Consider the following 26847-nt stretch of genomic DNA (forward strand, 5'->3'; position numbering starts at 1 on the left):
GTTAGCCTAGGGGCAGGGAAGATCTTTAAATCTGCATTTCCATTACACTAAATAAGACTCCCTTTCCCAAGTTGTCATCCTCCATTGAACATCACATCACTGTCAAACTTGGGCCTCACATCTGCTCCCAGTAGTCATGCTATCCTGAGCCCAAGGTCCAAGTTGAAAAATTCACAGAATCCTAGAATTGGAATCAACCTCAAAGGTCATCTGCTATAGTCAATCAAAAGGTTTAATGCATCCCCTACAATTGATTATCCAACTGGAAGTTATTATTCATGATTTCTTCAGGTCCTTCACGGGATAAACAATTTTACAGAACTTTCAGTGACTATCACTATCAGTTGAATGATAAATTATTTATCAAATTTCTAATGGCCAGGTTAGGTCCTACCTACAATTAAAAGAATAATTAAATTCAACAAACACTATTCTGTAAGTGTTGTGGAGGCTATGGGAGAAAGTCTTACCTTTAAAGCTGATAACTTAGCTTCCAATTTCATTGAGAAGATTGAGTTCATCTGATGTCAGCTCTCTCAGCTCTCCAATTTTTTTCAGCATCACCCATTGTTTTTCTTTATTCTCTTTATGGAAGAAAAGATACCCGTATTCCTCATTAAAGCTACTCTATCTAACAACTTCTTTGATCCAGCACTTAGTGCTAGTACATAGTTGGCACTTAATGAATTTTTATTGACTGACTGATCCCATTATCACCTGCCTCTTCCAGTACCTTACTCTGGTAAGGTGTATATGTGTTTTGGTGGTGCTGGTGTTGCCTGTGTCTCTTTTTCTCTATGTCCCTGTCTTTGTCGCTTTTTCTATGTCTATGTCTGACTCCTCATTTTCTGCTTCTTTCCTATCTACTTACAAACAGGCTTTGACCTATCCAACCTTTAAAAAGACCTTTCTTACCTGCCCCGCCTCCCTGCCCCACAGCTACTGTTCCATATGTCTTCCCCATCATCACTAAACTTGTAAAAATGTTCTATACTTCCACACCACTTATTCTCTCTTCCACCCCTGCCATTTGACTTCTTCCTACCGTTTTATTGTAACTACATTCTTTAAAGTCACCAGACAAATCCAATGACCTTTTCTTCAGTCCTCATTTTTCTTGACCTTTATGCAGCCTAAGACACTATTGACAATCTCCCTCCTCACCTCTCCCCATCCAACGTCCTACTAAATAACTGCTTGCTTTTTTGGTTTCAAAAGAAAGAAACTGTTCTGGTCACCCTTCCAACTCTTCTCTTTCTCTATCCCTTCTCTGTCTCTCCCATTGGTTCTTTATTCTCTTCCATGACCCCTCAAGGTGAATGTTCACAAAGGTTTTGTTTTTGACCTCACCAAACTCTCTTCCTTAGCAATCTTGGTTCAACTATCAGCCCCTATGCAGGTGCCTTCTGACTCCTAACTTTAGATCTGACCTCTGCTGAGCTCCAGACCCAAACATCCAGCTCCCTCCGAGACATTTCTGCCTGGATATACCTCACATAACTCAAATTCAGTATGTTCAAAACCAAACTTGTGATTTTTTTTCTCCCTGCTCAGCTTGCTCTTTCTGAATTGACTAGTTCCTTCAGTGAAGCACCATTTAGTAATTAATTCATTTAGTAAACCTTTAAGTTACCTACTGTGTGCTAAGTTCAGAACATACAAAGAAAGCCACACAATAGTCACTGACCTCAGGGAGCTTTACAATCTAACAGAGATTGTTCTTCTTTGTTTTGCCAGTTAGTTGTGTCTCACTCTTTGACTCCATTTGGTGTTTTCTTGACAAAAATACTAGAATGATTTGCCATTTCCTTTTCTATTTAAGAGAAGAGACAACACGTTAAAAAAAAAAAAGGTTGAAAAATGGGTGGGTAAGGCATGTAAGTTACTGAGTTGATTTTTCCTGAGGAATGATGAGTTTTTGGAGATGATGAAGTCCAGGAAAATAGGCTAATGGCTGCTTTCTCAGTCCCCCAAATTTGAAACCTTGAGGGTTTCTCTGACTCTTCCTAGCCCCCTCATTTTGCATATCCAATCAGCTACTAAATCCTATTTGATCTCCACAATATATTTTGCATCTGTTCTCTCTGTCCTTCAAATTACTTCCATTCAAGCCCTTATTATGCCTAGATCTGACCTTGTCACTTCCCTATTAAAAGTTTTTAAAGTACTCCTAATTGCCTACAAAGTAAAATTTAGATGCCTTTGCCGGGCATTCAAGGATGCCCATCCACCAATATATACTCCTGACATTCTACCCTTATTTCCTATTACTCTCTTCCACTTACTCTACAATCTGACCACTTGGGACAAGTCTGTTACCCTTTTCTCAAGGTTCTCAATGCAACACAATGTACCACCTCTTCACCTGTTGCATTCCTGCCACTTTAAATGCTACCTTCTCCAGGAAGCCTCTCCTGATTTCATAGCTTACATAATACTTGATTTTGTACCTGATATGCTTATCATGCGATATTTTGTATTATCCCTACGTGTAGATTATCTACCAACTAGGCCGTAAGTTCCTTGAATGCAAAGTCCTTGTTTTGTCTAAATATTGTATCTCCCTCAGTGCCTAGCATAATATTTTGCACACAGCTAGTACTTAATTCATGTATGTTGAATGAACAAATGAATTTTAAGATACAATCCCTTTTCTTTGTGGGATTATAGTACCCTTAGAACAACTAAAATCACACACATGAAAGAGAGAAGATTAAAAGGCAGTTTGTGACTAAATGCCATAATGAATAGAATAGTGCTAGTCCAGCTAGCTACACACGTGCTATAGATGTTTTTTCTGCTCTGAGAGTTTGGACTGTGGTTGAATGTAGTTATAAATGTGGTTCATCCTTCCCAATGCAAATTGGGCAAATCCTCATTATCTGAGGCCAGCTAAGAAAGTTGCCAGTTGTTGCGGCCTCTGCTCCTCTGTCCCTTGTCTGGGAAACATGAATCGTGTTCCACTGCTCATTGGCCAAATAGAATAAATGTCCGATTGCTCTTTGGAGACATTGCCCTCCCAGGACTGCCCCGGCCTTCCAATTCCTGGAAGCTAACTATTGTGGGCAGCTCTTTAAAGTAAATCTGTTTTTCTGCACATGTGATGGATGATGAGAAGTATTATATTTCCAGACTCTTCTCCTCCTCCTTTCTTGCTCCTGGGTACCCAGGCCAGTCAGGTCACGTTGGGCCCAGTGTCTATAGCATCTATTGCTTCTTTAGTCTCTCTGGCTACCTCCTCTGGAACCTGGAAGTGCCTGTCAGACTGACTGTTAATTGGGTGTTCAGGGAGCCAGGGCTGGAGCTTAGCCTCCTGGTCAAGGGGCTACAGGGGAGCAGACTGCTTGCTGGCTTCTTAGAGGGAAAAGACTTGTGAAGGAATGAAACAGAGGAGGGGCTCTCTCCTTTCAGGTTCTGAGAAAGAGTGCCCCAACTCCCCTTCTGCCTCCTAAAGGGAGGTAGCTGGTGGGGTACAAATGTTGTCTAATGGCTATGGGCTTTTAAATCCGGATGGTTGTACTGCAGCGGCAGCTTCCTCATCCCCCTCCTCCCAGCCTGCCTCTCATTCTCCTCTCTTCCCTGTCATGTCAGTTGCTCTCCTTATACTCAGTGGAATAGCTAGCAGTGATAGAAAAGAGATTAGAGGTGATATTTCTGCCTTCAAGCCTTCTCCAGGCTGTTGGAAAACAAGTCGAACAAGGTAAGTTGTTAGTTATGGGGGGGAAAATCTATTTATTTCAGTAGAGCCCTGAAGGTGAAATGTTGGTGTCACCTCAGATCTTATTTCTTCTCTCAGTCGTGTATTTTATTAATCCCAAAGTGGGGAGTCAACCCTGATTTTTCTTTGCCAATACTGGTGTGATGTAGTATAGTATAGTATAGTATGGTACATGCTTTTTAATGCAGAGCCTAGGAGGAGACAAGTAGGAGGGGGAGGGGAGAGAGAGGACAGGAGAGGGAGAAGAGGAGAAGGAATGGCCTTGGCTGTTGGCACAAAATGTTTAGGAACCCTGGGGAGAAACTACTGTCTTAGTGTTAGGGCAAGAAAATAGAAAAGGTGTAAGGGGTACTAGACTCATAGTCACATAGACTTGGGTTCAAGTCTTAGCTCTATATCATACTCACTTTTAGACCTCAGACACATCATGTCATCTCTCTTGGACCCTCTATTTCCTTAGCTATAAAAAGCAGAGTTTGGACTAGGTAGGCTCTGTGGCTTCTTCATGTTCTAGGTCTATGATATTGTATCTAATTCAGTCCTTCCCAATCTCTTCAAGTTACTTTTTAAGGTCAAATTTTTTTGCAGTTTTCTATATGATGGTAGTCATGCTATTAGCATGTATTGTTTAGAAAAAAATTTGTTGAGACACAAAGCTACTATGTAATACTTTTAAATTTGCATTTTATTAACCAAAATTGAATTTATGTACTTAAAAAATAGTAGTATACATATTTATCAGATTTATCAAACGATATCTTTGCTTGTTTTGGAATATACATATATAAATTTGTGGACCCCTTGCAATTTTTATACTTGCCTTCTAGAGTACATGGCCCATAGGTTGTGGACTGTTTCACTAGATGGACTCTTGGAACATTTTATGAAGTCAAGCAGGTAGAACTTTCTTTCCCTTAGCTAACCTTGCTTTCCCCCTAACCACCATCATTTTTAGGGAAGAAGAAAAAGGGCAGGAGAGAAAAAAAAAAAGGAGAAAGTAAACCAAAGACTCAGGAATCATAATTCCTGTCCAGAAGTGAGTGAAGGCAAAATCATCAGAAGAAAAAATAGTGCATTTGCCCAGTGGCTTACAGGGCAACCTGTGCATTTTCTACTTCTCCAGACAACGCAGAAAAACAGTATGGGCCTGACACCTTTAGGTGTCCTCAACGTCCCCAGGGGTCTAGTCACTGTCTCCCTAAGGTTTTGTCTTCAGTGCCATACTGAATCATTCCTCACAGGGACAGAGGAGTGTGCAAGTTACTCTTTCTTCTCCCAGGGAAAATTCCAAAGCACTTTACTTGTAGGACCCGACCACCTTTAGAGCAGAGCTCTCCCCTGGGTAATTTCCAGATTAGTTCCCTATTTAGAGAATGGAGGGAGGGACTTCAAAAGCTGACTTCGTGAGTTTCAGAATTCTTAGGTTCTGTTTTCTGCTCATGATTCTCTTGCTCTGTGACTTTGGGGAAAAAGTGTCTTGCCTGCTCTGTATTTCAGTTTCTACAACTTAATTTTATGATAAAAGTAACCTAGTCTTGGAGCAAGATCACTGCATTCCCAATGCAAAGTCTTGGAATACCTTGCCAAACCTCTGAAAACTAGGATATTTCAGCTCTATCCCAACAATGGCCTTTGGGGAGTTAGAGGAGGCAGGGAGAGAGGGCTTGAGTATGGTCAGTTTCTTTACTTGCTGGATATTTAACACCCTATGCTCAGAAGTATACAGGTTCCATACATCTCAACTTCTTGGTCTCAGTCACTGTTCCATTCGGGTTGTGTCCTAAGATCTGGCTATGGCATTTCACTCTCGTATTTTCTCTTCATCCCCATGGCCCCCATGCAACTCCTACCACTGTAATTATCTGTGATGTTGCCAGGACCTGGCTAAGGATTGCCCCAGGAGATAATGTTTCCTCTTCAGTTTCTTGTAGCCTCTCTAAGACCTTAGATGCATGATACTGAATCCTTCTCTGATCAGAAATACCATTGGCATTATCTGTGCTTCTAAGTGAATCTCATGGATCATTCTTTTAGAGACAATAAGATCCAAGGGTTGAAGTAGAATGGAAATGTCTGAGCATATAGACCCTGGATAATCACATTGTTCTAAACATTTTAATCATTAGTATATATGTGCACATGCGCGCACATACACTCATGCCCTCCCCCCCTCCCAACCAGAATACTGTGCTATAGTGAATAAAGAGCTGGCCTTGTCTCTGACACATCATAGCTATATTACCCCTAAGTTATTTAACCTCTCAGTGTTCACGGTAACTCTGTAAAACTTGAAGTTGCAGAGAAAGTGTTGACCTGAATTTGTAGAGGAAGTTTCCTTACCTAGCACTTCACTATTCCAATTAAATTGCAGATTCAATCTCTACCCTTCTCCTCTTTTAAATGTGAGTCACACAGTCAGTACTGTCTCAGAAGTAGAATGCTTCTAAACCTATTCTTCCTAAATCAGAAGCTGTCCACCTGTCCATTATACTGCAGTGCATTTCATAATAACATTTTAATTATATTGTAACTAGAATTTTTCCTACTCATTCCTATCATCGGATGGAAACGACTGCTCCCCATAATGTTGTATTAACCTAATATTGTGCTTCTTCAGAAATAATAAATAATTTGACATGCTTATTAAATTAGATGATACAAAAGTTAGGATAGCTAATATATTGGATTGTCATCCAACCTTTCAAACAGGGGAGGGAATAGCAGTTGCCTGAGACTGGAAATTCTGTATAGTTTCCGACCAAGACCCAAAAAGACACCAGAATGGTGTGCCAAAATTTAATAAGATGAAATTTGAAGTTGTAAACTATTAAAAAAAAACTTATAATTGGGTACAAAAAGTCAATTTTACAGATGGGGGAAGAGTTGCTAGACAAGAAACAGTTTTTCTTTAAGAGGAATCACTAGAATGACTGCCTGAGTACTCGCGTGGTTTTTTTATTTTTGTCTTTATATTTCCCAGTGCCTTAGAAATGTCCTCCATAGGATATAAAGAGTCAAATAGACCTGCATTTAAGTCTTACCTCTGATACTGTGTGTGTGTGTGTGTATCTGTGTGTGACCCTTCCTGCCTCAAACCTCTCACTAACCACAGTGCTAAACACAGATCCAACCTTGTGATTCCCCTTCTCGGTTAACTCCAGTGGTTCTCTATTGCTTCCAGGATAAGATGTTAGCTCCTCTGTTTAAGCTTTAAAGCCCCTTCCAATTGGGCTCCATACAATCCTTCCTTCTTTAATGAGCATCACTGCTCATCTTCAGTGCAGCCAAACTGACCTTCTCTCATACACATTCCCACTCCCCGGCCCTGGAGTACCCTTCTTCCTTACCTCCACCTCATAAAATCCTTGAACATCCTCCCCATCAGCATCCCTCCCTTAACAAGTGCTAGTCACTAACTCCTTTCTCAAACTACCTTGTACTTATTTTCTTTGATTGTGTATATACTCGTTTATATACTTGTACTCTTGTTCTCTTTTGCATTAGAACATAAGCTTCCTACTTACTCTCTTGAAAATGGGTATTTTTTTTTCATTCATTGTCTTTGATTCCTCAGTTGTTTACTCTTTATTGTTCAGTCATTTGAACTCCATTTGGGATTTTCTTGGCAAAGACACTGGAGTGATTTCCTTCTTCATTTTATTTTACACATAAAGAAACTGAGGCAAACAGGGCTGAGTGACTTGCCTAGGTTCACATAGCTAGTAAGTATCTGAGGCCAGATTTGAACTTGGGAAGATGAGTCTTCCAGACTTCAGGCCCAGCACTCTATCCACTGTGCCAACTAACTGTCTTTAGTGCTTACCACAGTACTTGGCATATAGTTACTTAATAAATGCTTACAAGTTGATTGATCCTGGGCAAGACTATAAATTACAGAACATTTTCTGGGCTGCATTGGTAGAAGAAGTCTCATCACCAGGCATTTCCTTACAGAGATGATATCACAAGAATGCATCCCCCACTCCCCCCAAATCTTCAGTGCCTAAAACCATTGTACATAGTAGGTGCTTAATAGATTACTAATAAATAGAAGATTTGAGAGGTTTAGTGAGGTTTAAGGTCAATGAGAGTCAACAATATAATATGGCATCCATAAAAGCTAAGGTGATTGAGACTACGGAGGTTATTAGTCAGGCTACTTCTGACCTTTGTTCACTTCTGGGCACTATCTTTAGGAAGGACACTGATAAACTGGAGAGTATTCAAATGAGGGTGGCCACTATGCTGGCCACCTAAAATCCACATCATATGAAAATCTGTTGAAGAAACTAGAGGAATTTAGCCTGGAGAAGACTCAAGGAATATATGATGGCTAGCTTCAGGCATTTGAAGGATTGTCAAGAATGGGTAGGACAGGACTTGTTCTACTTGGTCCCAGAGACAGATGTAAGAAGTTGCAAAGAGGGACATTTAGCCTTGATGGAAGCTCAAACTTCCTGACAATTAGGACCAGGAGTGTGCTGGGAAATGTTTAATAACTATCTCTCCAGGCAAAAAAAAAAAAAGTAGTTTTTAACTTTGATCTGTATTATTAACATTTTCTTAAGTCTAGGCCAGAAGTGTCAAACTCATGGCCAGCAACCTCCAAAATTCCCAGTGCAACCTGAATCAGATTAAAATTTAATTGGAAATTGTTGAATAAAATAAATTGAAATACAATAGAGCATAGATATTAATAAATGGTATGAGCTGGCAGAAATCCAGTGGTGTCAAACATAGAAACTAGGCCTGCCTGGCTAATTGACTTAGAAAACCACATAGTAACATTACCTATGTTTTGTTGCATTTATTTTTGTTGTTGTTGTTGCTGTTAAATATTTCCCATTTCCAATTTAATTTGGTTTAGGCTACAAATGATTAGCTATTTTGACCCTTCTGATCTAAACAATCAGCAAAACAATAAATCAATCCCTGATTTGTAGCATCATTTTAACAATCAGCTGTCTCCAGCTGGTTCTAGCTGGCTTTTGCATACCATCGATTAGGAAGGTATGAAAATACAAGTTTTTTTGTACAAAATAACTAATATGGAAATGTTTTGCATGATTGCACGCATATGACCATATAAGATTGCTTACTATTTCAGGGAAGGAGGGATAGAATTTGCTACTCAATTTAAAAATGCTTTTAAAAATTGTTTTAACATGTAATTAGGGGAAAAAATAAAATATTATAAAAATAAATTTAATTCATATATTTTCAAACTATCAAATATTAAAGCAAGACTGGTTTAATGTAAAAAAAATTAAATGAACTGTACAGAAATGGAACAGAATATTGGGAGTTAGTGAAGTCTGGCTTCCTATAGGTCTTCCAGTAAAGGCTGAATGACTTGTTTTGTTGGGAGTGCTATGGAAGGGTATCAGGTACGGGTTGGACTAGGTTTCTTCTTTTCTACTTTGAGATTCTGTGAGGTCTTGATCATAGTCAAGGTATGTCTCCGCTTGGCTAAGACAGAAAGTAGGGTCAATCCTCAGAATCTATGTGAGGGGGCATCATCATACCTATAGGCACTGACTCAGAGTAATTTGTGGAAGATAAGGCGGAGTCCCCTTCAGGTGGAGCTTAAAAAAACCCAACAACCACCACCAGTTGAAGTGCTTATATACAGTCTATCCTTCTCCAAACAAATGGTGTTGTTGTCATTATTATTGAAAGGCAATGTGGTATATGGTGCTGAACCTGAAATCTGGAATACCTGGGTTCAAATTCTGCTTCTGACAAATAATTAGCTGTGTTACCAGGGGCCTGTCTATTCCCCTCTGTGGACCACTCTAAGTTAAAAATGGATGGAATCATAGATGCTTGACTTGTCCTTAATAATAATGATGTTAGGAGTGGCCAGGTGGCGCAGTGACTAAGAGCGCCGGCCCCATTGTCCGGGAGACCCAGGATCGGTTCTGGCCTCAGATACTTAACACCCAAACAAAATAACTGGCGGTGTAACCTTCAGCAAGTTATTTAACCCTGATTGCTTAAAAATAATAATAATGATGATGATGATGATGTTACCTAAAAAGCTCATAATTATGTGCTTTCCTCATGGTGACCTATCATCCCATGAAATAGAGTAAGTAGTACAACTTACACACACACACACACACACACACACACACACTGGTTCACATCCTCATTATCCCAACAATTGTCACAATCTTCTCATTCTTTTTTCTTGCCTCTAGTCACTCTTCTCTTCAATTCCTTCTTCATTTAATTCATCTTCCATTCAGATGTCCACTTGATATTCCTTTGCATGAGTCTGACCATGTGTGTCACTCTCCTCAGGAAACACCAATGCCTCCCTATTACCTCTAGGATGAAATATGAACTCTACTGTTTCACATTGTTTACAATTCAGCTCAGCCTATCTTTCCAGACCATTGCATTTTACTTTCTTTCATGCACTTGACATTGGCCTGTTTTCCTTGTTCCACTTACCTACATGATCTTCCATCACCCATCTCTGTGTCTTCTCACAGGACTGTCCTCATACCCTGAAGGCACTACCTTATCACCTCCTTTTAGGATTCCTAGTTTTCTTCAAGTTTAATCTCAAGTGTTAACCCCTACAGGAAGCCTAAACTGTCCCCACTCCTTGCTTTCACCTTTGCCATGAAATTACTTTGTATCTATCTTGTATTTACTTTTCTATGTATATTTGATTTTTGCCATTAGAATAAGCTTCTTGAGGGTAGAGACTGTTTTGTTTTGATCTATATAGATCAAGTACCTGGCACATTTGTTGTTCAGTCTTTCAGTCTTGTCTGACATTTTGTGATCCCATGAACAACAGGCTTCTATCTTCCACCATCTCTCGTTTGTGTTTGTTGTTTCCATGACACCATCTATCCATCTCATCCTCTGTCATTCCCTTCTCCTTTTGTCTTCAATCTTTCCCACCATCAGTGTCTTTTCCAATGAGTCCTGTCTTCTCATTATGTGGTCAAGGTATTCAAGCTTCAGTATTTGGCCGTTCAGTGTATGGTCTGAATTAATTTCTTTAGCTATTGACTGATTTTATCTCCTTGCTGTAAGGGACTCTCAAAAGCCTTCTCCAGTACCATAATTAGAAAATGCGGAGTCTCAGGGAGGCTAGGTGACACAGTGAATAGAGCACCAGCCCTGTAGTCAGGAGGACCTGAGTTCAAATCCAGCCTTAGACCTTGTCACAAAAACTAGTCTTGTGACTTTGGGAAATTCATTTAACCCCAATTGCCCTCCGAAAAGAAAAAAAAAAGTGCTGATTCTGTAGTTCTCGGCTTTCCTTATAGTCCAACTCTCACAGCCACGCATTGCTACTGCTTGGCACAAAATAAATGTTTAATAAATGCTGGTTGAGTGAATGATAAATGAATTCTCATTATTCAGGTGAGGAAACTGAGGCCCTAGAGTTAAATAAGTTACCCTTCTCCGTTTTGCACAAAACCTCAGGTTGCATGCTGCCCTTCTGAGGCCTTTTATGATGTTCATTGCAATCTGATTTCACCTCTATGCCAAATATTTGGGGCAAAGGTGTATCCCCCAGGAATGAACCTGGTGTCCCTCTCCTGATGTGATTCTCCTTTCCTGTCAGTGTATGACTGTCTTCACCCTGTTGCTGGAGGAGCTTGGTTGGAGGGTAGGGAAGGGGGAGGGCAAGCTGCTGTTCTGGCTTTTTGTTTCAGCCCTTCTTTGTGTGAGTGGGAATTCATTAACAAGTCTGCCTCTTCTCTCCCAGTTTAGCCCAACCAAGCTATGCCCTGGTTTCCTCTCCTTTGCTCCTTGGGAATCTGGCCTCCCTTGTGAACCCCTACACTCGCCTTTCCCCACCCTGAAAACCAAGCTCCGACTCTGGAGGGGAGTGGGAAGTGGGTGGGGAAAAGTCTTGTTCAGGCAAATTTCTAAATTTACATTTCCCTGCTATCTGTGCTGATATTTAGCTCTTCCTGTTGTCAGTCACTAGTTAATTACATTCTTTACTGAGGTGCAAATGTGTTTTTACAGGAGGCTAAGATGGTGTTAACTAGAAAGGAGCTGTTCAGTTAAAGATGCTTTTATTCCTGGTGCTAGGTTGGGGCTGAGGCAGTGGGACTTCTAGCTGGAGGAGTGGGTGAGGATGCCAGTGGGAGGGACTCTTTTGGGTAAAGCCCTCCAAAGCTGAGCAATTCAAATTTAGCTCAACTTTTCGTTGGTTCCCCAACAGTTCCAGCCAGTGCTTAGGGGGAACAAAACACTGGAGAATGGTTTACAAAGCCCAGAAGCATTTAGTGTAGGTTCTTTCCCCAGCTCTGAGCACATTGCTTGGCACATACAGAACACTCGATGCACTTTTCTCTATCTATTCATTCAACTAACAATAAACTCACATTTATTTAGCAATTTAAGGTTTTTGCTTTCCTCACGGAACCCTATGAGAAAGCACTGCATTACTTACTCCATTTTACAAATGAGGAAACTGATCCTCAATGATTTGACCATGATCATATAACTAATGGGTATGGGAGGTGGGATTAGAACTCAAGATTCCTAATTGTGCATCTTAGATGCTTTACATTATGTTACAAATAAAGGAGCATTTATCAAGCACCAGTTGTGTGTGGAGTATAATCCTAGTGCTAGAAAAACAAAGAATTAGATCCCTTTAGGGGTCTAGTAGATGATAGAAGGCATATATATATATACACACGTAATTATAATCAATCATCATTTATTAAATTCCTGCTATATGCTGGGATAATCAAAGGTAGAATAGCACAAAGCTTTAAGAGAGACCTAGAACATTGTGTATTCAGGGTATAAAAGCTCTGCCTCTCCAGTCTATCTCACTAGTCTCTAAACACCTCTAAGAATTGCCTTCTATGGACTCCCTGCCTCCCCATCCAAAACTTCTCTCAGAATAGGACCTGATAGTCATTGCCTCATTCATCAGGCTGGACCAGGGACTCTCTGCCTTCCTGTGCTCCCTCCTCCTATGGTCAGCTCAGTCCTGCAGCCCCTCTTCCTCTAAAGCTGCCACAATCCTTTTCAGAGCATTCTACCAGCCCTCACCCCTATTCAGTCTTGGATTTAGCCCTGGTTCAGAGCTGACCGGCTTGACATTGAAGGCCAGGTCTCAGGACCTTCATTTTGGTCAGGATTTCTGCTCCTTGCCTTCCCTGTAACAGCTGTCCTTCTCTGCACTTGCCTGAAGATTGAAAGGTGAGCATCTCAAAGATGCTTCCTCCTGCTGTCTCCAGTCAGGTCTCAGGATTCCACAGACAACTTTCTTTACGGTCAGGGAACACCAGAGATTTGACATCCCTTCTCCCTCTCCCTACCATCACTTCTGCATGGGATGGCAGATCAAATCAATATAACCTTTGTAATGGTGAAGGATGTGACCAACTACTGCCATATTTCTCCTCTTGAGTCCCTATGATCCTAAGTTGGAGGCTGCCTCAGCAGAAGCTCCCTGTCCTGCCCATTATTCCCTTAGACCCATCCAGCTCAACCCCATCCCTTTCCTGTTCCTATCCCACTCCATCCTACCTTTCCATTGTGCTATATCGAACCATTCTGTTATTAGCAAACTTAGCTTCGTATTAAATCTGTGTCCTCCGAGAAATTACTTTGTAAATATTTTGTATTTAATTTTCTCCGCACACGTTCTTTCACCCAACAAATGGTAGCTTCTTTTTTTTTTTCTTTTTGGAGCAGGGAGGGCAGGGCCATTGGGGTTAAGTGACTTATCCCAGGTCACACAACTAGTACTTGTTAAGTGTCTGAGGTCAGATTTGAACTCAGGTCCTCCTGACTCCAGGGCCGGCACTCTATTCACTAAGCCACCTAGCTGACCCTCGAATGGTAGCTTCTTGAAGGTAGGGATTATTTTGTTTTGGGACACTGTAGACCAGTGCCAGGGATGCAGTAAGCACTTAATAAATGTGTGTTGAATTCAATTGATTGATAACTTGGAGTATTCCCATTGGGCATTTGTAGTTTGCTAGGGATACAAATCTCTACCAAAAAGAAATGAATTTTCCATTGAGCACTCAGGCAATGGCAGATGTATTGGGCAGGGGTGGGAGGTGGGGTGGGGGTTTGAAGAAGGGAAATTAGTGGTTTTCTTGGAAATCCTAATATCCCAGGTCTTAATCAAGTTATGCATGTACTTTAAGGATTGAGGTCGTATGTGAGTCTGGGGGTCTAGAAATCAAACAGAAGATAATAGGGTATCAGAACTCAAGAAAAAGTAGAGATCAGTGCTCTAGGGTTTCAGACTTCCCTAGACTGCACAGTGACCCAGCTCCTTGTGCCAAAGGTCTGAGACACTTGTAATTAACCCCATTCTCCAGAGGTAGTTCTAGGTCTAGGGTCTTGGAGCTTTTTGATTTTCAAGTGTATAGTAGGCAGATACGGCATTGCAAAAAGTCCCCTGGATTTGGAGGCAGCTGACCTGCTCTGCTCCTATTACTATCACTTGTAAGAAGTTGGATTCCTTATTTAACTTCTCTGGGCTTCAGTTTTAAAATGAGAGGATGGGGAGGAGGGGCAGCTAGGTGTCGCAGTGAGTAGAGCTGGGAGGACCTGAGTTCAAATGCTGCCTCAGACATTAACATTTACCAGCTGTGTAACCTTGGGCAAGGTCAAACCCCAATTGCCCTGCCTTCCCCTCTTCAAAAAGACAAAAAAAATTAAGCATGTGGAACTGCAGATAGAGGAGGTTGCCAAGCTTTGATACTCAGTGGCTGTGTGAGCAGAGGCACGTCACTTAATGTCCCTGAACCTCAGTTTTCTTACCTAACAAATGGGCACAATATTTCTGTTACCCCAGGTTATTATGAGGAAAAGAGTTTGTAAAATCTAAAACTTCAAAGAAGTGTTAGTTATTATGATTTAAAAAAATTTTTTTGACGTATCTTTGGAGAGGTTGATGAAAATCAGTAGGGTGATAGAGGGTGTCACTCCTGTGGAATCATCTCTGTTTCTTTCTCATCTCCATTTCTTTGACCATTCATTGTTACTTCCTTTGCAGGCATTTTGGCTTTGGTAGAAAGAGAGGATTTCTAGCCCAGCTGGAAGTGAGAGGAGAGGACTAACACTCCAGTGGACAGTCCCAGAGGCAACCTGGGAGCACCACAAACAGTAAGAGATGTCTTTGTACCTTTTAACACAAAGTGCACAGCTCATAACACCTCCATTCCCCTCCCCCACCCCAACACCCCCAGTCCTTCCCCAGCTGCTGCTGACAGGGCCTTCTGCAAGAACATGGTGCTAAAGGGGCCTAAGACATAGCTAAGGACCAGACCAATTTGTTATTTAGTTATTCAGGAGGAGTATTTTCCACCTGGAGCCCAGACATCGCGAATGAGGGCAGTGTTTTCAAATGTTCAAGGAGAGCTGAAGCTCTGGCTCCAGCCCACAGTGATGTTCTCCTCTGCAGGATTTATTGGCCATACCATACACTTGGACATGGCGCTTTAAAAATGTTCATTCATTGCCTTGAATGACTTAGAAGTGTGATGAGTCAGGAGTGTGGTCAGTCTGTCAACACTCAGCAAACATTTATTAAGCAACTACTATATGGTAGTGTGCTAATGATGGGGAATTCTAAGAAAGGCAGAAGATGTTTATGCCCTGAAGAAGCTTACAGTTGAATGGAAGAGACAACATTCAAGCAGCTATATACAAACAAGACATTCAGGATAAACTGGAGATAATCAACAGAAGGAAGTCAGTAGCATTATGGAGGACTGAGAATGGCTTCTTTCATAAGGTGAGACTTTAGTTGAGGCTGGAAGGAAGGCAGAGAAGCTAAGAGACAGAGAGAATGGAAGAGAGTCTGAGGCATCAGGGACAAGTGACGATGCCTAGAATCCAGACATGGAGTGTCTAGGGTGAATGGCAAGGAGTGATGATATCACTGGATCAGAGTCCAGGGGAGATGTAAAGTATTAAGAAGACTGGAATGGTGGTAGGTGATGGAGGGCTTTAAAAACCAGATAGAAGATTTTATATTTGATTTTGGAGGTGATGAGTAGCCACTAGAATTTACTGAGTGTATGTATGAGGGTGGGGAGATGTTGGCGTGGTCTATTTGTTTTTGAGGGATATTAATTTGACACCTGAATGGAGCATAGATTGGAGTGGTGAGAGAACCAGGACACCATTGAAACAGTTCAGAGATGATGTGATAAAGACCTACAACTGGGTGATAGTGGTATTAAAGGAAAGAAGGGGAAATATATGAGATGTAAGGGAGATAGATTGTAAGTTCGTTGAGGGCAGGGACTTTCTTTGCCTCTTTTGTATCCCCAGTGCTTAGCATGACCCCTGACACATAGTAGGTGCTTAATAAATGTAGATTGATTGATAAAAATGATAAAACTCTAAACTTACATTTGAGAGATGAGTTAAGAATCTAGGATGATACCCAGATAGGTCCACTAAAAAATGACTGTGCTTAGACTCATGAGGGACTTGAACTTGAATTATACCACTAAATCTAATGTTTGATAAGATCACAGGCAAATCACATCTTCTTTGGGCTTTGATTTGCTTAAATATAAAATAGTGGTGGTGGTAATAGTAGCAGCAGCAGCAGCTAGCATTTACATAGTCCTTTAACACTAGCAAAGTACTTTGTTATCTCACTTGGTCTTCACAAAAAACCTTTGTAATAGGTGCTATTATTAGCTGCATTTTACAAGTGGGGAAACTAAAGCAGAGAGCAGTTGAGTGACTTAAGGTCACACAGGTAGTAAGTGGAAGGCAAGATTTGAATTTAGGTCTTTCTGATTTCAAGTCCAATACTCAACCCATTGTACAATTGAATTATTTTGTCACTCATGATGATCAAATAATACAAAACAAGCAAAACACTGCATAAAGGGATGCTACTTGCTAACTGTAATACATTTTTGATAGCGATATAAACAAAAGCACTAGACCTGAAGCCAAAAGAACTGGGTTCGAGTTCCTGGCTTTATTGTTCATTAGCTGGCTGACTTTAAACATATTCCTTTATCTCTCTGGGCTTCTGTTTCCTCGCTTGTAAAATGGGAATAATGTTTCATTATTAAGCACCATCTACATTCAGTGGATTGTTCTAGAAGGGCTGGGAGACGAAAAAATGATAGATAAGCAAGCATCCTTGCCCTTAAACATCTTAAATCCTATTAGTTTCTTGAATCTTCTATCTCAGAATTATAAGATTCAAGTGGCATAAAGTATATTAAGTATTTTGTAATCAAAAAACCCTATGTACGTAAGCTATGATCATCACATGCTACCTTGTATTGCTAGTTATCAGTTTTTCAGTCTACACATTTTAAAATAAATTTTTATTGATATCTTTTTATTTACATCACTATAATTTCTACCAGTATGCGTCCCCCTTCCCTTTCTTAGAAAGCCATCCCATATAACTGGTTATGTATGTGTCTGTATTTATTTATTTTAAAGAAAATAGGAAGGGAGAGGAGAACTAGCAAAATTGGTCAATACCTTGAAAAAGTCTGAAAATATATGTAATGTTCCATACCTGTGAGACTCCCATGTCTACATCGGAGTAGAGTTGGTACATACTTATCTTCCCAATGCTTCTTTTTTTCATTTATTATTTATTTATTTTTAGTTTATAACATTCAGTTCCATAAGCTTTTGAGTTCCAAATTTTCTCCCCCTCCCTTTTCTTCCCCCTCTCCCTCCCATGGTGGCATGCAGTCTGATATAGGTTCAACAAATATGTTCACATTAAACATTAGTCACGTTGTAAAAAAGTATTATAACTAATATAATGAACAACAAGAAAGAAGAAACAAAACAAAACAAAAAAAGAGAGATCAAGTAATTTGCTTCAATCTGCATTCAGACTCCATAAATCTTTCTCTGGATGTGGATAACCTTTTCCATCATGAGTCCTTTGGAGTTGTCTTATAACCTTGCATTGCTGAGATGAACCCAGTCTATCAAAGTCAGTCATTACACATATGTTGTGTCTGTAATTGTGTATAGTGTTCTCCTGGTTCTGTTCCTTTCACTCAGCATCAGTTTATGTAAGTCTCTCCATGTTACTATGAAGTCTGTCTGTTCCTCATTTCTTATAGCACAATAGTATTCCATTTCATTCATATACCACAGCTTGTTCAGCCATTCTCCAATTGATGAGCATCCCTTTGATTTCCAATTCTTTGCTACCATTAAAAGAACTGCTATAAATATTTTTGTACATACAGGTTTTTTTCCCAGTTGTGTGATCTCTTTGGGATACAGCCTTAGAAATGGTATTGCTGGGTCAAAGGGTATGCACATTTTATAGCCCTTTGGGCATAGTTCCAAATTGCTCTCCAGAATAGTTGGATTAGTTCACAACTCTACCAACAATGCATTAGTGTTGCAATTTTCCCACATCTTCTCCAGCATTTATCATTTTCCTGTTTTGTTATGTTAGCCAATTGATTGCTTCTTTGGACCCAACCTTCTTCATAATTTTGCAACATTTATTTTTGATAGTTTTGTTGTAGTTCTTTCTAATTTTAATGTTGTAGTCCATATGTATGTTATTTTCTTGGTTTTGCTCATTCACTTTTCATCTAATTATGTAAAGTTTTCCATACTTCTCTATATTCCTCATATGCACCATTTATTAAAGCAGACATGTCAAACGTGTGGCCAGTCTGCATTATATTACAGTTGGCAACACTTCAAAGTACAGTCTGAACTAGATTAAAATGTAGTAGGGAAATATTTAACAAAACAAAAATACAATAAGACATAGATAATATTAATGTGTGGTTTTCTCTTCTTTTTTTTTTTTTGAGGGCAATTGGGTTTAAGTAACTTGCCCAAGGTCACATGGATAGGTTTTTTGTTTGTGTGTGTTAAGCATCTGAGGCCGATCTGAACTCAGGTCCTCCTGACTCCAGGGCCAGCACTCTACTCACTGTGCCACTTAGCTGCCCCAATGTGTGGTTTTCTAAGTCAGTATATAGCAGTATGGTTTAGTGGCCCCATTCCTGTGAGTTTGACACCACTGCTCTATAGCACAATACTATTCTATTATATTCATGTACCACAATTTGTTTAGCCATTCCCCAACCGAAGGGCTCTGCTTTGTTTCTAGTTCTTTGTTACCACAAAAAGGACTGCTATAAATATTTTGGTGTGCATGGAAACTTTCTTCCTATCAATGATCTTCTTGGGGTATAAACCTATTGGTAGAATATTTGAGTCAAGGAGTATGAACATTTTAGTCATTTTATTTTTATAATACCAATTCACTTTTCAAAGTGGTTGTACTGATTCACAGCTTCCCCACAATCTATTTGTGTTCCTGTCTTTCTACAACACCTTCAATATTAACCATTCCTATTGCTAGCAACAATTTTATTTATTTTTTTTTCTTTAAAATTAGTTGTGTCCAAACTTTTTTGGTCAGGTATACATAATTAATTAAAAGTTTTTGAGCCTGCACCTGTAATATATGTTGATTTCTTTTTCTTTTTTTTTTTTTTTGAAGCAATAGGGGTTAAGTAACTTGCTCAAGGTTACATGGCCAGTTATTTCTGGGTGTGGTGCTGAGTATCTGAGCCCAGATTTGCTCCCCAGGTCACCCTGACACTGGAGCCATTGCTCTTACTCACTGAGCCACCTGGCCGCCCCTAAGCAATTGGGGTTAAGTAACTTGCTCAAGGTTACACGGCCAGGTGTTTCTGGGTGGGTGCTAAGTATCTGAGCCCGGGATTTGATCTCTAGGTCATCCCGACACTGGAGCCAGTGCTCTTACTCGTTGCGCTACCTGGCCACCCCCATATGTTGATTTCTAAATCATATACATCTGTGGACAGTCAGTGTTGCATGGTAGAGAGCAGGCTTTGAATTCCGGTATACCAGTATTCAAATCCTGCCTCTAATACAAACAGCATGTGTGTGACTTTAGGAAAGTCACCTACCCTCTAAGTTCCAGAGGTGTCAAACTCATCAAGGCAAGAGATACTCCTAAATGTGGCAGAACCAGATTAAAATGCAATTGGGAGCTATTTAGCAAAATAAATTAAAATATTATAAATCATAGATAACATTACATTTTAAATTAAGTCAATATGCTGCCTGTAGGAATCATTATTCATGGATTAGTGTCTCCTATTTCTTTTTCAATTTGACACAAGTGCTCTAGGCAAACTTCTTGACCAAAATTTGTGGAGTTGTTGGTCTGCATTAGTAGAGTGAGTTTTCTCTATTGTTGAAGTCTCGGGCCCTCGCTTTATACGTGTGCTATAGCTTAACTCACTCTGTCCTATGTGGAACAAGATGCAGGAAGTAGAGCTCTCCCAGTCACTGCTACACAGTCTGCATCTCTAAGGGCTATCTTGAGGTCAAGGAAGGTTAGAGGGTGAACATAGTGGGGATAGTACAGGTGGATTGTCCCAATGGCACCTGTGCATTGGCTGTTATAGGTAGAGATTAGGTTATAACTGTCCTGAGGGGATGACAGCTGTTATAGAAAGTAGGTGCTTAAGACTTTGAATGGTGGAGACTGGGTTCAGAGTCGGGAAGTGTCCATAATGGATGAAGGGTAGTTGTGGCTGTGTTGTAACCAAGCTCCTTCATTAGCTATTGGTGATAGGGTGGGATCACGTATCTTAGTCAAGTCCGGGCCTCCACTTTGGAAGCTACTGAACAAGATTTTAAGATGGAGGAACTATGTCTTGGATTTATTCTATATCCCCATTGTTTTGAAGAGTACCCTATGTAGATGCTTTGTTAAGTTTTTGTTGATTATATTAATGATGATCTTGATAGCTACGAAGAAGGCATTGCTATACCCAGAGACCCAATAAGCAAACAGAAGTTGAGACTGAGAGAGTAAGATTGACTCTCCTCCTCTCCCTATTCTGTCCCCCTCCCCCTTATCATGGATTCCTAAGAAGTACTTCCAGAATCTCCTCATCATTTCTTCTTCTGCTCCTATATACCCCAACCACCATTTGGGATCCTTGCCCCATTGTTCTCAAAGTCCCCATCCGGTTTTCCTTGAGGGAGAGATCGGAGTTCTAAATTGTGGAAGTCAAGAAAAAGATATACCTGGACCAGTCTCCAGTTCCAAGCACAACTCTATGTCCCCAGGCAATAAAAGAACAAGGGACTAGGTTAATATAGTCATGAACCCAAATATGTCCCCCAAAATCCTCATGCCTAGGACCTGAAGGGTCTGCATTTGGGCCAGGAATTAAGACATTGGACATTATAAGAAGTACAAGAGAAGGAGGATACTGCTGTGTGTTTGGGGTCCCAGAGCTGAGGGCTAAATGGAAGGGTGTGGCCAGGGAAGGCCGAAGTTTGGGAAATGTTATTGGTCCCCAGCTTTTTTTCCACCTATTCTGGCAGTCTCCCTTGAAGATTCATATATAAGAATTTGAGGGCTAGAAGCACCATTCAAAATCCAACTATCTCATTTTACAAATGAGAAAATCAAGGCTTAGAGATAGGAAGTTTTCTGCCCCAAATCACACAACTAGTTAAGCATAAGTGCTGGGATTCAAACCTAGTGCTCATACCCATTACATCAGGCTCTTTTGTTCAAGTCTTTGTGTACCATCAAATTTGAGTAGGTGGGCTGGAGATTAATATCAATAGTTCACATTTATGTGGCACTTGAAGATTTATTTACAAAGCAGTTTCCTCAAATATTATTTCCATTTTAAGTAGTTGAGGGGTTAAGTGACTTGCCCAGAGTCACACAGCTACCAAGCCTCAGTACCAGAAATTGAGACCTTTTTCTCCTGGTTCTGAAGTCCCGGCTTTTTCCCTTACACCACGTTGGCTCACAAATGTGGTAAATGGGTGTGATGTGCTGTAATGGTTACTGAGCAGTACAGAAGGCAGAAAAACGGTGCAGAAGATTTGGATCCTAAAGAAATTATACCAGGAAAGGTGCCTATCTCCCATAGAGTTTTCTTAGTTTTGAAGAAACCTGGGATGCTTTCAGAACCCAGGACACAGCCCTAACTAATTCTCCTCTAAGAGACCTTAGACATTTGAGTCTACTGATCCCTATCCCAGCAGCCAATATCAGCCTTCCATCCAGTGGTCTGTGGTCCCCCTTTGTCCCTTTTATGTCGGTACAGTCTGTTCTGGGGACTCTACAGTTGCCACTGTGCCTTTGATGGGCACAATTGGCAAGGGTGGGGGGTTTTTGCTGCTAATGCTGGGAAGTGTGTGTGTGGCAATCAGAGAAGCCACCAGCTGTCTTGCTTACATTCTCAGCGTTCTCGCTCTCTTTTTTTAAAAAACGTTTTGCTTACATAATCCACCCCCTTTTTATTTTCTAATTCTCTCCTTGTGAAGCTGGCACCGAAGAGGAAGGGCTGGGGTGGAGGGGGTAGCAATTACACATCAGTTTGGGGAGCATTTACATTTTGCAATTACGATTTAAAAATAAGCCTTGTTAATGATCTCCTCGTGGAAGCAACAAAACCCCGCACAACTCTCTAGTGCCTGCACACCCAGGGCGGGTGGGGGGAAGCACAGTGGGCAGAGAGAAAGGGTTAGAGCCCATGCGCAACTGCCCTAGGCACAAGAGCAAGTGGGCTACCCAGGTAGTTTCAAAGATGGCATACCCCGGATGGGGATGGGGATGAAGACCAGCTGGGATGACCTTTCCTCAGCATCTCATATATTATGTTGTTTTGGCTCTCTAATACACATGCTGTGCATTATCTGTGTATGGGCTGTGTTCTCCTTATTAAACTATAAACTCTAGGAGGGCAAGAACTATTTCTTCTCCAACTCCCGTCTCTCAATACCTGCCACCATGCTCTATACTCAAGAGGTGCTTAATTCATGTTTGTTGCTCTGTCTTGGAAAAATAATAATACAAACCCAGAGTTTCCTCCACTCAGCATCTCTGCGGGAGTTCCATCGCAGTCTCTGCACACATTCAGGAGTATGCTTCCCCAGAAACCCCTCTCAACAGCCTCTCTACTTATACCTTGGGAAGGCAGGCAGGGGGCCGCATAAGAAGCATTGCTCAGAGTTGAGAAGGATGAGTACTCTCACCACTGAAATCCTCTAGGGTAGGGTTTCCAGAACCTTCTTCCCTTGGTCAAAATTAAATGTTAGTGGAATCTCCCTCCCCAGCCTGTGTCTCCAAACTCTGGGACTGATCAGGGTTGGATGAATGATCTGGCTTGGGTACATCGCAGCTCTAGGAAAGGCCTTCCTTTTCTGTCAATCAGATGATATATTTGGAGTACGTAGAAGGAATGTTATTAACCCATCTAGTCTTAACTCCTTTTTGTACAGCAAGAAATTGAGGTTCAGAGAAGTATAATGGGCTTGCCCATAGTCACTTATAGCTATTAGTGGCAGAATCAAGACTAGAATTCCAGTCAACTCACTCCAAGATTGGAGATTTCCACTATCACATGCTGCTTAGTGAGTCCTGCCTACTATATGTCCAGTAGTGAACTAGGTATAGAGACAGGTAAGAAATATAAAAAGCAGTCTTGGCCCTCAAGAACCTTATAGTCTAGGAGGAAACAAGGCAAATTCCTTGCAGCCTGGGACTATATCTTACTCCTTTTTTTTTTTTTATCTTGTGGCCTATACAAGTGGTTCTATGAGACTGATGATCAATACATTTTTATTTATATTCCTGAAATTTACCTATAATATCAATAATGTTACAAGATAGCATATAATCATGCCAAATGAGTTGTGATCAGCTAATCAGTAAACATTTTTTGAATACCTAGTCTGTGTAAGGCATTGGTATAGGCTAGTTCAGAGCAAATTAAGTTATTTTAGATAGGAAGGTTTGTTTTACTAAGGTTTTGAGCTAGGACTTGAATAATGGGTAGAATTTAAGTAGTTGCCAATGCAACATTCATGGTGGGGGGAATTGTTATTGGCAAAGGTAAGGGAATAGCAATATGGAACAGATCTCTGAAGGACAAAAGGGAGACTAGTATGACTAGAAAGGGTGATTTACTTAAGAGAATGTAGGAAGATACGATTGGAACTGGACCAAAGAGAGCCTTGAATGCGTGCCTGGTTAACCTTATAGGCACTAGGATCCCAAGTGAGTAGTTGAGTTCATGGGCCAAAAGTGGCAAACAGCAAATCTCCATCTCCATGTTATCAAGTCTTTTCTGAGCTGAATTAAGCTGATTGATTTAAGGAAGAGCAACAGCCAATCCATTTAGTGAAAAGAGGGTTCTCAAAGTATTTTTCTTCCAATGTTCCTGCCCCATCACCTTGATGGCTGAGATACTTGAAGAGAACTGACTGCCCCTTCTCCCCTCTACCTTGCTTCTGGGCCTACCTTTTAGCTCTCTATGGTTAGATCTCAACTTTGATTCTATTCATCCCAATCCTTTTCTTTTCTTTGCTACACTGGCTGTATGATTCTGAACAATAATAAGAATGGTAGTAATGGGTGCTATTTTTTTATTCTGAAATTATTAACACACAACAGAATAAAAAGAGTTACTTCCAGATACAGAGGAGAACAGAAAAAGATTTTATATGAAACTGTTACAATATAGCTTACTTTTTATTTAAGTCTATAATATATTCAATATTTAACTTTCAGAGCTATCCTGCTTTCAATTTCCTTCTGGCTTTTTATCCTCTGAGCATTTAAAAATGCTTCAATGATCCTCTTTTTTTTTTTTTTTCCATTTTGGCAATCCTATTGCTAATCCCCCTTACCTTTCTATCTTGCCCCTCATTGAAAAAAACAAAAGGGAAAAAAACACCTGGTAATAAATATGCCAAGAGAAATTTCCTTATGAGTCATTTTTGATAATGTATGTCTTTTTTTACGTCTGAGCCTATTATTTCTCTGGCTAGAGGTAGGTCCTCCAGAATAGTAGTTGGTTATTACATTGATAAAAGTTCTTGAATTAAAGTTGAATTAAACTTTTTTTCTTTATAATTTTGTTATTACATAGATTGTTCTCCTGGTTCTGTTCACTTCACTCTGCAAAGTCTTCACAGAATTTCAGAACTATTAGAAACTTCATTTTACCTGAGAAAATCAAGGCCCAAAGAAATTGGGACTTGTCAGCTACAGTATAGTAGAAACAATTTTCTGTCCACAAAACACAAAACAAAAGCACATAGACAAATGGAAAGGATTGAGGTAGGAGTCAAGGTCCCCCTCATACCAATGCTTTTTGTATAGGAGCTTAATCAAATAAATACACACACATATGCATGTATGTGTATGTATACTCATCATTCCCTAATTGAGGTATACTCCTTAATTTCCAATTCTTGACAATACAAAAGGTGTTGCTATTAATATTTTTGTACATATGGGTCTTTTTCCTCTTTCTTTGCTTTCTTTGATATATAGCCCTTGTAGTGCTTGCTAGCTGGGCAAAGGGTAGTATGGTGCTTAGTATAATAGCAGAAGCTTTTTTCAGAATCAATTTTTATTGCATTAGATTCTATCTAAACTTGTTGATTTTCTGTCCTTACCACATAATAGGTGCCATCTCAACTCAATGTCCTTGTTCATAGGCATTTCCTCTGACTTGAAGGCACTACCTGTGCATACTTTAAATCCTAATGCAAATGTTACAACTCTTCCAGGAAACCTTCACTGATTCTTCTGGTTATTATAAGCTTTCCCCGAAACTTGAGGTAGCATTTAGTTTTATACCTTTCTCATGCATGTATGGTGTTATACTTTGTATTCCGCATATCTGTGTTGATGTTTTAACACCTGAGTTCAAATCTGTCCTTAGATCCTTACTAGCTGTGTGACCCTGGGCAAGTCATTTAACCCTGTTTCCCTCAGTTTCCTCATCTGTCAAATGAGCTGGAGAAGGAAATAGCAAACCACTCCAGTATCAAAGAGGTCAATAATTGGACAGGGCTGAAAAACAAGTAAATAACAAGACTACTGACCATGAGGATGGGAAATGTATCGGAAGCTGGGACCCAGTTGCAGAGCTTCCTCCTCTGGACAGCACTGAGAAATTTGTGGCCATCTTCCCTTTGGGCTTCTCCATCTCTGCTGCAGGGGCAGGATTTTTCCTAGAACCATGACTCCATGAGGCCCTCCCTGTCTGGATCCATCCCAATCATTCTTAAATGGGCTCCATTTCCTCCCTCTTCCCTCGCAGCTTCCTTTCTACTACTCCCACCCCACTCATACACGTACAGGAACATCACCCACCCAACCTTATTTTTTGGACAAGCCCTGACCTGTGGCTTGGAAGCTTCTTATTGACTTGAGGGCACTTTCATTTTCTCTGACTGTGGCTGCTGGGAGTGAACAACTCACTCTCTCCATTCCTGGACTTTTTAACTCCAGTGACACAGGCATTTAAAAGAGAATTAATGATTCAAAGATAGCAGTCCAAGAGCAACCCTGGCTGTAAGCCTACTGGACAGTGCAGGCCTTCAAGTAAAATTTGACCCCATGGGTAATGTGACCCTAACAGCCTCCTAAGCTCTGAGAGGTGTCATCACCTACCCATTTGCCTGCCATCCCCTTTTGTCCTATCCACCAGCTGTAGCTAATATTTCCTTAGCACAGCCCAAGGACATCTGGATATCTGGCTTCTCTTACCTAGGCATCCTCTCCTGAGCCTTGGTTTCCCATCCATGGTTTTTGTTTTGGGGGTTCTCCCCCTGTCCCCCAGTATGGTATAGTGGACAAAGTGCTGGATTTAAAATAAGAATACTGCCTGAAACAGTTTAGTGGTGTGATTCTGGACATGTCATTTAATATTTTCATGCCTCCATTTCCTCATGTGTAAAATTATTTTGAAGATTAAATTATACAATAAAGTATGTAAAAAATTTCACAAAACTTAAAGGAAGTTCATTTTTACATATAATCTTTTATTACCCGCTGTCTCCTAAAAGTTCAGAGAATTAAATGCACTTTAATTCAGAGAATCTGTGTAGGTCTTCAATGGCAAGTGGTCACTGTGCAGCAACACTCTTGCATTTTTTCAAGAAGGGCACCATAGAGAGAACCCTTGATTTAGAGTCAGGACAACTGGGTTCAAATTTTGACACTTCTATTTACTGTCTGATCTTTTGCTAGTCAACCTCTTTGGTGCAGTGAGGAAGTTAGATTAAATGACTTCTAAAAGCCTGGCCAGGAGTTGGGCTTATTTTAATGG

General features: G+C 40.4%; 1 protein-coding gene across 6 annotated transcripts in view; it reads left to right on the forward strand.

The window, feature by feature from the left end:
- PKNOX2 (PBX/knotted 1 homeobox 2) overlaps positions 1-26847 on the forward strand; it is a 356188-nt gene that overhangs the window by 190795 nt on the left and 138546 nt on the right. For all 6 annotated transcript variants that reach the window (XM_069080546.1, XM_069080551.1, XM_069080549.1 and 3 more), the window contains one exon: positions 14733-14842. The gene's annotated coding sequence lies outside the window, so the exon portion shown is untranslated. The remainder of the gene's footprint in view (positions 1-14732; positions 14843-26847) is intronic.

Source organism: Petaurus breviceps, unplaced genomic scaffold (assembly GCF_028583685.1).
Source record: "Petaurus breviceps papuanus isolate PSGF00001 unplaced genomic scaffold, PetGlider_PUasm1.0 91133, whole genome shotgun sequence".
Classification (NCBI taxonomy): domain Eukaryota; kingdom Metazoa; phylum Chordata; class Mammalia; order Diprotodontia; family Petauridae; genus Petaurus; species Petaurus breviceps.